Source organism: Chrysemys picta, unplaced genomic scaffold (assembly GCF_011386835.1).
Source record: "Chrysemys picta bellii isolate R12L10 unplaced genomic scaffold, ASM1138683v2 scaf382, whole genome shotgun sequence".
In the NCBI taxonomy this organism is placed as follows: domain Eukaryota; kingdom Metazoa; phylum Chordata; order Testudines; family Emydidae; genus Chrysemys; species Chrysemys picta.
Genome location: NW_027053089.1, coordinates 912 through 13482, shown reverse-complemented (window position 1 = coordinate 13482; position 12571 = coordinate 912). Strand labels below are relative to the sequence as shown.

The following is a 12571-nucleotide window of genomic DNA, read 5'->3' as shown; positions in this document are numbered from 1 at the left end:
TTTTCAGATCCTCATTATTATTTCTACAAAATATCTCAAATATATTTTAGGCAAACTGATTAAAGTGAAATATTTAGCTTTTATAATAAAGTTTCCTCACTCCTCAGATATTTAACCGTTCATTTTGCATAATTCCATGTAATTTCAAAGCTGTGTCAGAGATAGCAAGCTAAAGTAAAAATAGCATTAACAGTCTTCCCAATTAGCATCTACAGTCACACCCTTTTCAGGTTACTATAACCACAAAATTTAGAATGTGCATCCATAAAATTCTGTACCAATTCTAGTCAAGAGACAATGTTAAATTGTAAGTGACAAAGGAATTAGAAGTGTATTAATTTACAGACTTCATGAGAAAGATCATTTAAGAGGGCAAACTATTAGAACCGAGAAGCCTCCAAAGCTTAAAAATAAGTTATGAAATATTTTACTTACTGCTGAAGAGGGATTCTGTCACGCAACTTTTTGATAATAAGCACTTAACATCTTCAAAGTGTTACACATGCAGTAGTAATTAATGCTTAGTTCGGAAATGCTTAAAAAAATTATTATAATCTTGTTGGAAATAGTCTTCTTAATCTACTCTTATGCTGCAAACTGAAAATTATCTGTTCATATAGGACTTAGCCAAAAAAGTGCTTTTATTCCCACTTATAGGTGCAGCAAAAGTTAAACACTATTACCAAAGAACAGCTGACATTATAAAAACTGGTCCCAGGCAAGCAAGTCACGCTAAATGTTAGAAATCCCATACGTTCACTGAACTAGAGAATAATAGCAGTTGCTAAACCAAATGAATGCTATTGATCAATTCAAAGAGAGATCTCTGTACTTTATTATTTTTGCATTTTATTGAAATGACCACTAAATTTAATGTTCAACAATATTAACAACTCAGATGTCTGATTAACTCTACAACCTTATCACAGTTTTAAGGGTTTGGCGGAAAAGGAATGCATACTACTCAGACCTACAGTTAACATATGAGAAACATTACTGAGAGTCATTCAGCAGCCTCCTCATGGGAAAGGGTAACATTATGAGAACTGTAAGTGTTTGCATATGTTGTTTTACCTTTGTTCTTTTATTGTCTTATTTCTCACCTCTTACATGTTAAGAGTATTGGGAACTACTAATTTGACTGCCTTCTCTTTCTTTCTAGGGCCCTCTGGGATCACCCCCTTCATTTCACTCTCTTTTGTTCCTGCTACAGTGACCCTCCCACCAGTCAAGGAGAGCCAGACATGCCATTCTCTGGGGACATTGATAGCCACCAAAGAGCTGGTCATGGCAGGGATTTGGAAAGGACAAGGTGAAAGAAGAGAAAGAGAGGGCAACGAAAACAGATACATAGTTCAATTTCTCTCCATTTCCCTCCCCACACCAACAGGCTCCCAACTCACTCTCAATCATCCAGGGAGCAGAAGCATAACCTTGATATTGAACTCACATTTCTTGTACACCTCTACCCCAATATAACGCTGTCCTCGGGAGCCAAAAAAAAAATCTTACTGCGTTATAGGTGAAACCGCGTTATATCGAACTTGCTTTGATCCGCCGGAGTGCGCAGCCCCGCCCCACTGGAGCACTTCTTTTACAGTGTTATATCCAAATTCAGGTTATTATATCTGGGTCGCATTATATCGGGGTAGAGGTGTATTAGGTAGAGCTGGCCAAAATTTAGGGGTTTTTATTCGCAGGAGATTTTGCTACTTACAAATTTGCTTTCCTTCTGATTTAGAATGAAACCAAATTTACCAAAATTTCCCATCAAAACCAAAGATCCCCAAAAATTTTATTTTAGAAACATTGAAATATGGTGTTCTTGAAACAAAACATGAAATTTATTTCTTGTCAATTTCACAGCTGCTATTCAGGCTCCCAGGGCTGCTTGCTGGAGTGAGGGGAGCCTGCCAGCACCCAGAGTCCCAGCTCTAGACGGGGCTCCAGGAGTTGGCAGGTTTTCTGCCATAGCTGCAGACCCTGAAACCTGCCTTTGTTTCAGCAAAAGTTTAGTCAAGTCTGTAGTAGATTCATCAAAACATTTCTCTACAATGAATTGGCATTTTCTGAATAAATGTTTTGCTGGAAAATTTCTGATCAGCTCTAGTATTAAGAGAGCTAAAAAAAATAAAAAAAACCCACTCACACCTTTTACATAAGTAATGGCTGTTGCTATGCTACAACAAAAATTTGAGCGTTTAAGGTAGAAATTAACAGCTAGGGGAGGAGAGGCATACATTCAAATACAATCACAGCTCATACAGTCTTTTAATTATCACATTGCAAAATGCAAAACCAAACTTAACTCTGCTCCCATAGCCACATCCAGTCTCAAAACTACAGATAAGAAATCCTGGCATCTTATTCTCCATATGGAAACAATATTTTCAACCCATCCATCAGAAAGTAGAAAGATTTCATATCATTCTCTTCATATACTCTCAAAGTCCCATTATACGATCCATATTTCACACCCTTATTGTATAGGACCTCACTTTCCACCTGTCCATCCACCTTCAACCAGCTCCTAGTCACCCGCCTCAGTGTAACATCATCCAGAGTGAGGACAACCTAAAGGGGATGTAGAGGTGATTATTATCCATCTCGCCCCAGATTCACCCCACTAACCCCTCCAAAACCACATAAGCACATCCAAGGCACAGCAAAGCCAGACCAGGAACATACTTTCCAACTCCATCCCTGCCCCAGCCACACATCATATGAAGCATAGACAACAAACCCACAGCACACACCACTTACCCAGTCTCGGAGAATCCTCGGGATGGAAGAATCTCAAGGAGGTAAAGGCAGAAATGCATGGAAAAAAAAGTTATCAGAGCCTCCCTAGACGAGGAACAATAACTGCTTTTTTTTTTAAATATATAATGTCCCCACAGCAATGACACCTGCATGGGACAGACTCAAGGACAGGACCCTTATCAACAGCAGAATGGCTGGCAAACCTGAGGGGGAGAAAGCTTATGATAAAAGGTTTGTGGCATCATTACAGAGCCCCCCCCCCCCCCCCCAAAAGCCCAAAATGCAGAGAGTTGGAAACAATATCTGAGGACTGAGAGATTGTTGCAATGGCAAAGGACAGCCTGGCCGTTGCCAGGGAAAGCACTGCCATGTCCAAAAATAGTATAGAAAGAGTGAGATGCAGAGGCAACTCCTGGGGGCAATACAAAGCCAAAATGCCCTACTGCAGTGCTCCCAGGCCATTCCCCTCTCAGGCCTGGTCTACACTACGAGTTTAGGTCGAATTTAGCAGCGTTAAATCGAATTAAGCCTGGACACGTCCACACGACGAAGCCCTTTTTTTCAACTTAAAGGGTCCTTTAAACCGGTTTCTTTACTCCACCTTCAATGAGGGGATTAGTGCTGAAATTGGCCTTTCCGGGTCGGATTTGGGGTAGTGTGGACGGAATTTGACGGTATTGCCCTCCAGGAGCTATCATTGTGACCGCTCTGGACAGCGCTCTCAACTCAGATGCACTGACCAGGTAGACAGGACAAACCCCACGAACGTTTGAATTTCATTTCCTGTTTGCCCAGCGTGGAAAGCACAGGTGACCACGCAGAGCTCATCAGCACAGGTAACCATGATGGAGTCCCAGGATCGCAAAAGAGCTCCAGCATGGACCGAACGGGAGGTACGGGATCTGCTTGCCATATGGGGAGACGAATCAGTGCTAGCTGAACTCCGTAGCAGTAAACAAATTGGCAAAATATTAGAAAAAGTCTCAAAGGCCATGAAGGACAGAGGCCGTAACAGGGACGCACAGCAGTGCCGCGTGAAAATTAAGGAGCTAAGGCAAGCCTACCACAAAGCCAGAGAGGCAAATGGAAGGTCCGGGGCAGATCCACATACTTGCCGCTTCTACGCGGAGTTGCATGCCATGCTGGGGGTGCAGCCACCACTACCCCAACCGTGTGCTTTGACTCCATCAATGGAGAAGCACGCAACAGGGAAGCGGGTTCGGGGTACAAGGAAGATGATGATGAAGACAATGAAGACAGCTCACAGCAAGGAAGCGGAGAAACCGGTTTCCCCAACAGCCAGGATATGTTTATCACCCTGGACCTGGAACCAGTAACCCCCAAACTCACCCAAGGCGTGCTCCCAGACCCTGAGGGCACACAAGGGACCTCTGGTGAGTGTACCTTTGTAAATATTACACACGGTTTAAAAGCAAGCATGTTTAATGATTAATTTGCCCTGGCAATCACGGCCAGTACAGCTACTGGAAAAGTCTGTTAACGTGTATGAGAATGGAGCGGAAATCCTCCAGGGACATCTCCAGAAAGCTCTCCTTGATGTACTCCCAAAGCCTTTGCAAAAGATTTCTGGGGAGGGCTGCCTTATCCCGTCCGCCATGGTAGGACACTTTACCACGCCAGGCCAGTAGCACGTAGTCTGGAATCATTGCATAACAAAGCATGGCAGCGTATGGTCCCGGTGTTTGCTGGCATGCAGACAACATCCATTCCTTATCTCTCTTTGTTATCCTCAGGAGAGTGATATCATTCACGGTCACCTGGTTGAAATGGGGTGATTTTATTAAGGGGACATTCAGAGGTGCCTGTTCCTGCTCGGCTGAACAGAAATATTCCCCGCTGTTAGCTACAAAAGGGGGGGGGGGGGGGGGAGGAGGGGCGAAGTTATCATCCCAGAGAATTGGGGGGGGGGGGGAGGAAGGGGGTTAGTTGGGTTTGTGCTGTATGTTAACCCAGAAACCGCAGCCCCTCCTTTTACATTGCAAACCCATTTTAAATGGCCAACCCAACGGGTGCTTGGTATGGGAAATGAGGGCGCTGCTGTTTGAAACCATTCCCACATGTTATAAAGGTTAAAAAAGCCAAAAGACTGTGGCTTACCAAGGCTCCCTGCAAGCCGAATTTTGTTGCCTGGCACTGCGTGAGTGATCTCTCACATCAAACCGGCAGGCCCTCAATATAAGAGGAAAATGCGACCTTGTAACGAAAGCACATGTGCTGTGTAATGTGAACAGCAAAATTTAACGTCAAAGAGTGTACCCATTGTTCTCTAAAACGTGTCTTTTTTAGCCACCTCTCCCTTCTCCTCCACCAGCTGCAAATGTTTCTCCTTCTCAGAGGCTAGTGAAGATTAGAAGGAGAAAACGGCAGACTCGGGATGATATGTTCTCGGAGCTCCAGATGTCCTCCCCCACTGACAGAGCACAGCAGAATGCATGGAGGCAGTCAATGTCAGAGTGCAAAAAAGCATAATATGAACGAGAGGAGAGACGGTGGGCTGAATCGCGGGCTGAAGAGGATAGGTGGCATCAGATTGCTGACAGAAGGCAAGAGTCGATGCTCCGGCTGCTGAAGCATCAAACTGATATGTTCCAGCGTATGGCTGAGCTGCAGGAAAGGCAGCAGGAGCAGAGACCGCCGCTACAGCCCCTGTGTAACCAACAGCCCTCCTCCCCAAGTTCCATAGCCTCCTCACCCAGACGCCCAAGAACGCGGTGGGGGGGGGCCTCCGGCCACTCCACCCCAGATGATTGCCCAAGCATCAGAAGGCTGGCCTTCAATAAGAGTTAAAGTTTTAAAGTTTTAAACTGCAGTGTGTCCTTGTCCTTCACTCCTCTTCCACCGCTCCCGGGCTACCTTGGCAGTTATCCCCCTAGCTGCGTGATGAATTAATAAAGAATGTATTAATGTGAAGTAACAATGACTTTATTGCCTCTGCAAGCGGTGCTCGAAGGGGGGAGGGGAGGGTGGTTAGCTTACAGGGAAGTAGAGTGAACCGGGGGTGTGTGGGAGGTTCATCAAGGAGAAACAAACAGAAGTTTCACACCGTAGCCTGGCCAGTCACAAAACTGGTTTTCAAAGCTTCTCTGATGCATACTCTTCTAACCGCCCTGGTCTCTGGCTGCGCCTAATCAGCGGCGAGGCGATTTGCCTCAACCTCCCACCCCGCCATAAATGTCTCCCCCCTTACTCTCACAGATATTGTGGAGTTCACAACAAGCAGCAATAACAATTGGAATATTGGTTTCGCCGAGGTCTAGCCGAGTCAGTAAACTGCGCCACAGCGCTTTTAAACATCCAAATGCACATTCTACCACCATTCTGCACTTGCTCAGCCTATAGTTGAACAGGTCCTGACTACTGTACAGGCTGCCTGTGTACGGTTTCATGAGCCATGGCATTAAGGGTAGGCTGGGTCCCCAAGGATAACGATAGGCATTTCAATATCCCCAACGCTTATTTTCTGGTCCAGGAAGAAAGTCCCTTCCTCCAGCTTTTGAAACAGACCAGAGTTCCTGAAGACGCGAGCATCATGTACCTTTCCCGGCCATCCCACGTTGATGTTAGAGAAACGTCTCTTGTGATCCACCAGGGCTTGCAGCAGCGTTGAAAAGTACCCTTTTCGGTTTATGTACTTGGTGGCTTGGTGCTCCGGTGACAAGATAGACGGAACCCATATCCCTATCGCCCCCCCCCCCCCCCAAACAGTTAGGGAATCCCATTGCAGCAAAGCCATCTACTATGACCTGCACGTTTCCCAGAGTCACCACCCTTGATAGCAGCAGGTCTTTGATTGCGTTGGCTACTTGGATCACAGCAGCCCCCACAGTAGATTTGCCCACTCCAAATTGATTTCCGACTGACTGGTAGCTGTCTGGCGTTGCAAGCTTCCACAGGGCTATCGCCACTCGCTTCTCAACTGTGAGGGCTGCTCTCATCCTGGTATTCTGGCGCTTCAGGGCAGGGGAAAGCAAGTCACAAAGTTCCATGAAAGTGCCCTTACGCATGCGGAAGTTTCGCAGCCACTGGGAATCGTCCCACACCTGCAACACGATGCGGTTCCACTAGTCTGTGCTTGTTTCCCAGGCCCAGAATCGGCATTCCACGGCATGAACCTGGCCCCAGTAACACCATGATTTGCACATTGCTGGGGCCCGTACTTTGTGAGAGATCTATGTCCATGTCAATTTCTTCATCACTCTCGTCGCCGCGCTGCAATCGCCTCCTCGCCTGGTTTTGCTTTGGCATGTTCTGGCTCTGCATATACTCCAGGACAATGTGCATGGTGTTCATAGTGCTCATAATTGCCGCGGTGATCTGAGCAGGCTCCATGACCCCAGTGCTATGGCGTCTGGGCTGAAAAAAGGCGCAAAACTATTGTCTGACAGAGGGAGGGAGGGGCGAGTGACGACGTGGCTTACAGGGAATTAAAATCAACAATGGTGGCTGTGCATCAGGGAGAAACACAAACAACTGTCACACACAATGGCCCCCACAAAGATTGAACTCACAACCCTGGGTTTAGCAGGCCGTTGATTTCACGGAGGGAGGGGGAAGCAAATGAATACAGAACAAATCTGGTCCATCTATCCTTTACATCTTAGGCTAGCAGCAGATGGTGCAGCATGACTGATAGCCATCGGCATCTTCTGGGTGCTTGGCAGAAATGCTGCATTACAATTGCTAGCCATCATCGTCAAGACAGTGCAATAGGACTGCTGGCAGGACTGAGTCGCCAGGAGACAAAACATGTCTGCCCAGGCGCCTCTGACCGAACTCACTGAGGAGTACGACAACGATGGATGCCAATCTTAATACACCATCGACTGCCAAAAGGCAAGGAGCTGCTGCTGTATAGCAATGCAGTCCCACGTCTGCCAGCACCCAGATAGCCAATGACGGCTACCAGTCATACTGCTCAATCTCCTGCTAAAAGGCAATTAGCTGCTGCTATGTAGCTATGCAGTACCACGTCTGCAGGTACCCAGATGACATATGGTGACGGTGAGCTGAGCGGGCTCCATGCTTGCCGTGGTATGTCGTCTGCACAGGTAACCCAGGAAAAAAGGCACGAAATGACTGTCTGCCGTTGCTCTCACGGGGCGGGGGGGGAGGCCTGACGACATGTACCCAGAATCCCCCGCGACACTGTTTTTGCCCCATCAGGCATTGGGATCTCAACCCAGAATTCAAATGGGCGGCGGAGACTGCGGGATAGCTACCCACAGTGCAATGCTCCGGAAGCCGATGCTAGCCTCGGTACTGTGGACACGGTCCGCCGACTTAATGCCCTTAGCGCATTTTATGTGGGGACACACACAATCGACTGTATAAAAACCGGCTTCTATAAATTCGACCTAATTTCGTAGTGTAGACATACCCTCAGACCCAAGCTGAGGGCGCTGAGAACAATGGCAATTGGGATCCCAGCTCATTTGAGCCCTCTATTGCCCCTTGTAACTTCAAACATCAGCATGCCACACCAGAAGGCCCACAAACCTGAAGAGGTTGAGCAAAGACATATACTCACCTGTAAATTTAACCCTTGCCCCTTTGTGTTGTGCCCGCATTGCACTGTTGCACTTGACTGTTTTGTTTCACTGGTGATATAATGAAAGGGTTCTTTGTAGTTAGATAATAGATTGCTGTTTAATATATGTCATAATTAAAAGCTGTTTTTCAGCTTTGTTTCAGTTGAATGTTCGCTTCTGCTTATTATATAATAGATTAATAAAAACCTTCATATGGAGTTGACGACAGTTCATTTTACACAGAAAGTTATGTTGGCATTAATTGATAGGGCTTTACAAACACATGCAGGCAAAGACAATAGGTGCAATAGGGGCTGCTGGCTCTGTTGCGCTTCCACCACCCATAAACTACACTGAACTGAACAAAAGACTTCAAACACCCCTCCTCTCCAGGAGTTAGTAGCTGGATGTACAGCTGCACAATTCAGGCCCAAGCCTCCAAATAACAGCAACAGGCATCCCTGATAATACTGTCCCGGCTGTTTGCATTTTGTATTGGATGCTTTGCTGGTTGCTCAAATCACGGAGCAAGTCTCTGCACCTCAGCCTCCCACCCTTCTCCTTTACTCTCACAAATATTGTGCAAAATACAACATGATGCTATAATCGCTTATGTGTTTTTCTTTTGCTTCCAACCTATTCAACAAATAGCACTAACTCCCTTTGAAACAATGTAAAACTTTAGAGCCTACAAGTCCAATCAGTCCTATTTCTTGTTCAGCCAATCACTCGGACAAACACATTTGTTTACATTTTCAAAACATAATGCTGTCTGCTTCTTGTTTAGAAGGTCATCTGAAAGTGAGAACAGGCATTCACATGGCACTGTTGTAGCCGGAGTCGCAAGCTATTTACATGCCAGATACGCTAAAGATTCATGTGTCCCTTGATGCTTCAACCACCATTCCAGAGGATGTGTCCATGCTGATGACAGGTTCTGCTCAATAACAATCCAAAGCAGTGCGGACCAATGCATGTTCGTTTTCAGCATCGAGTCAGATGCCACCAGCACAAGGTTGATTTTCTTTTTATTGGTGGCTTGGGTTCTGTAGTTTCCACATCAGAGTGTTGCTCTTTTAAGACTTCCGAAAGCATGCTCCACACCTCATCCCTCTCAGATTTTGGAAGGCACTTCAGATTCTTAAGTCTTGGGTCGAGTGCTGTAGCTAACTTTAAAAATTGCACATTGGTATCTTCTTTGCATTTTGTCAAATTTGCAGTGAAAGTGTTCTTAAAACGAACGACATGCTGGGTCATCACCCGAGACTGCTAGAACATGAAATATATGGCAGAACGTGGGTAAAACAGAGCAGGAGACGTACAATTCCAGCATAGGAAATTATGCCTGGTGAAGAAGGGAGCTCTTGGCGTTGTCTAATTTCTGGGAATTTTTAATCCAATACAGTTCCCATGAAAAGAGAACTGCTCGCTGGTTTACGTTTCATATTGTTGTTAAGTAGTTGGCCACCTCCTGGAAATCAGCCTTTCCAACACACACTACTGGGCATATATGCCAATAATTATTCCATGCAGTGGTGTTGTAGCCGTGTTGGTCCCAGGATATTAGAGACACAAGATGGGGTGGGTAATAAAAAAAAGAGGGGAAAAAAAGGGCGGGGGAGGTGGTTTGAGCATTGGTCTGCTAAACCCAGGGTTCTGAGTTCAATCCTTGAAGGGGCCACTTGGGGATCTAGGGCAAAATCAGTACTTGGTCCTGCTAGTGAAGGCAGGGGGCTGGACTCGATGACCTTTCAAGGTCCCTTCCAGTTCTAGGAGATGGGATATCTCCATTAAAAAAAAAAAAAAAAATCTCCCCCAAGGAGTTCAGTCACAAATTTAATTAATGCATTTTTTTAACGAGTGTCATCAGCATGGAAGCATGTTCTCTGGAACGATGGTCAAAGCATGAAGAAGCACATGAATTTTTAGCACATCTGGCACATCAATATCTTGCAACACCAGCTATAACAGTGCCATGTGAATGCCTGTTCTCATTTTCAGGTGCATTGTAATTAAGAAATGGGCAGCATTATCTCCCATAAATATAAACAAGCTTGTTTCTCTTAGTGATTGGCTGAACAAGAAGTAGGATTAAGTGGACTTATAGACTAAAGTTTTACACTGTTTTGTTTTTGAGTGCAGTTACATAATAAAAAGAACCTACATTTGTAAGTTGCGCTTTCATGATAAAGAGATTGCACTACAGTACTTGTATGAGGTGAATTGAAAAATACTATTTCTTTTGTTTACAAATATTTGCACTGTAAAAATGATAATAAAAAATAATACAAGTGAGCACTGTACACTTTGTATTCTGTGTTGTAACTGAAACAGATTATATTTAAAAATGTAGAAAAACATCCCTAAATATTTAATACATTTCAATTGGTATTCTATTGTTTAACAGTGCGATCAATCGCAATTAAATTTTTTGAGTTAATCGCATGAGTTAACTGCGATTAATTGACAGCCCTAATTTAAAGTGAAGCATGTGTGAGAGTACTGTAGTCTCATTGACCACCCAGGTGCTTAGAGTGTTAGCATTTGCTGGTCTAGTGCTTGTAGCAGTATTTTTGCCATAACTAAAGATGTTAACCGGTTTTACAACTTGTATCTAGAACAGCAGTGCAGTGTTTTAGAGAAAAATGACATATACCTAAAGGCTAATATAAGATCCCATCCCTGCCAAGAGTCCAGGAACAATAGGAATCCTAGCACCCTTTCCCTTCCTCTTCTCAGCAGAGGAAGGAAGGGAGAACAGGTTGTTCTTTCCATCAGGACATCATCCTTTAACAGTGCCCCTACTCCATCTTTCATGTTTGCTCCTAACTAGCAGGTGCCTGAAGTTTTTCAAGCCCTGCTTTTACACATGAGAAGGTGTCATGAGAAACTATTATACAAGAGAAGAGATATGATGTGTCCCTAAATGAAGCAGCCTGCCAAATTATACAGTTTCTAATTCATTCATGCAGCCTCACAACCACATTGTCTCCTGAAATATAAACTGGGGGAAAGGATCAGGAGGTAGTCGTGTTAGTCTGTATCCACAACTTGTTTTGGGGGGAAAAGGAGAGTAACTTTTCAAAAAATAACCAGCATCCAAAAGCATGTTCAAGTCTCATCAGATTTCAGTACTATCCACGTTATATGAATGCTAAAGACTAAATTCTTAATTTACACACATATTTAGGAAGGAATGCAAAAATCAAGTCACTTCTTATGCATGGCTTTTTAGGGACAGCCTTGGTTCTTTCTTCTATTCATTTAGCACTGCTTTAAACATAGTAATATTTGCTGTGTCCTATCTTAGGTCCAGGTGGTTGTCAGGTAAGTTCCTCCCTCCCCATCACCTGACAAGTACTAAGTATTCAGTACTTCACACATACACAAGAGGTCTCCATCGCTCCCATCAGTGACTAACTTGATGCTGGAATCACTGCAAAGATAGAAATATTATTTTTCCTACAGCAGTGACGGCCGCAATTAAAGTATCATTCAGAGGCATTGCTAATGTCTCCCAAACTAGAATTTCAACCTATTTGGGAAGAGGGTTACAAAAGGACGAGGAGACTAGGCAAACGACTGGAAAATCTTATCAATGGGATACTATCCACAGAAAATCTCTCTCAGAAGTACTTCTAAATCCATGACAAACCCAAGTACCCTAGTATTATTACCGGTTCTGAGATGGGGGAGAAAGGGAAAAGAGATCTGATAAGGCCAAGGCCACCCCTATTGCTACCCCAAGTCTTGAGGCACTTGCACCTACACATGAAACAGATACTCCAACACACACAGTGAAGGAGCCATGAAGCCAACAAAACACCACATATGCCGGTTTCAAGACACATCCACACCCGTTGCTTACACGCCGTTGCTACAAGAAACACCTGGGGTCGTGTCCGGGTTCCTGAGCCGGGACCAGCGCAGGGGGACGCTCTCAAGCCCAGCTCGGAGCCGAACTCGCGGTCACGGGGCGGGGTGCCCGGTCACGGCACAGCCACCCCTCAGCCCGGCTGCCCCCACGCAGGGCGGTGCAGGGACCGGGGCGGGGCACATCCCACAGCCGGGCAGCGAGTCACGCGCGGCGGACTAAGTCCCCCCCCGTGCCCACGAAACAGGAGCCAGGGGGGATCGGGCGGCTCGGCCAGGCCTACGCCGGGCAGGGCTCAGGACCAGGGACCAGCCCGCCACCGACCCGCCGCAGCGGGGCACCCGGCTCGGGCAGCCCTGGCCCCACCACGCCGAGGAGGCGAGGG

The 12571-nt window shown here is 45.7% G+C and overlaps 1 long non-coding RNA gene across 2 annotated transcripts in view; it reads right to left on the bottom strand.

Moving 5' to 3' along the window:
• The window catches only part of LOC135978671 (uncharacterized), a 33975-nt gene extending 21801 nt beyond the window's left edge, over positions 1-12174 (bottom strand). The window contains exon 1 of one of the 2 annotated variants that reach the window (XR_010596048.1): positions 2310-12174. This is a non-coding gene — a long non-coding RNA (uncharacterized LOC135978671). The remainder of the gene's footprint in view (positions 1-2309) is intronic. The other variant, XR_010596049.1, reaches the window with a different exon arrangement.
• Positions 12175-12571: the final 397 nt, after the last annotated feature.